Source organism: Petaurus breviceps, unplaced genomic scaffold (assembly GCF_028583685.1).
Source record: "Petaurus breviceps papuanus isolate PSGF00001 unplaced genomic scaffold, PetGlider_PUasm1.0 64, whole genome shotgun sequence".
In the NCBI taxonomy this organism is placed as follows: domain Eukaryota; kingdom Metazoa; phylum Chordata; class Mammalia; order Diprotodontia; family Petauridae; genus Petaurus; species Petaurus breviceps.
Genome location: NW_027186428.1, coordinates 6809870 through 6810768, shown reverse-complemented (window position 1 = coordinate 6810768; position 899 = coordinate 6809870).

Here is an 899-nt window from a genome sequence, read left to right as displayed (position 1 = left end):
AATCTTTGGATCTGACTGGGTTTTTGGTCAGCATAATCTTGTTCCTTAATTAAGGGTCTTTTACTGTTGTTCATTCTTTGTTCTCAGAGAGGACCAATGACACCAGGACAATGATGTCTTGACTTGAAAGTGAATTGGACTTAAGTGAGCCAGGGCTGTGCAGTCATTAGCCTCATTCTCTCCTCCTGAGTCATTAGAGTCCAGTGGTAAGACAACTAGCAATGGTCCTGTATACAGTGGGAGACCCTGGCCTTTTTAAGCTAACTAAGGGTCTCTAAGGCACAGATAGTGGTGATCCAGCTTCCCAGTCATGCAGGGCTAGGTTCAGACAGTGAAATTATGCTTTCCTAAAGTTCCCATAATTGAAGGGAAAGGGAATTGAGCTAGATTCAGAATTGAGTCATGAGATAGAATTAGTGTGGTTCACTCAATTCCCACAATTCCCTCAACAAGAGGGAACCTTAACCTTTTTCTGGCTAGAGGTACAGAGGATAGGATGGGCAAAAGATAGTAGAAAGTTAAGAGAAGTCGAGAAAAGGAGTTGAGTAACTTCACAACTACAGACAGAGGCCTCTCTTCACTGAATCAAAATAATTGCTATTTTACCACTTGTAAAGGTACTATGTCTGTCCAGCTATATGCCATAGTCTCTTTTTCATCTTCATTTTTTTTCAACCTGGATGGTTAGATTACTTTCTTCTGTGTTCCTCTGGTGGCTACTTACAACCTGGCCAAAGAACTTCCCTTTAAAAAGCAAAAAACACATTGAATGTTACAGGAACTCAGTAACTTCAACATATCTTTTCCCTTCAGATAATCATCAACTAGGGAAGCTAGGTGGTACAGTGGATATAGTGCCAAGTCTGGAGTCAGGAAGATTCATTTCTGGGAATTCAAAT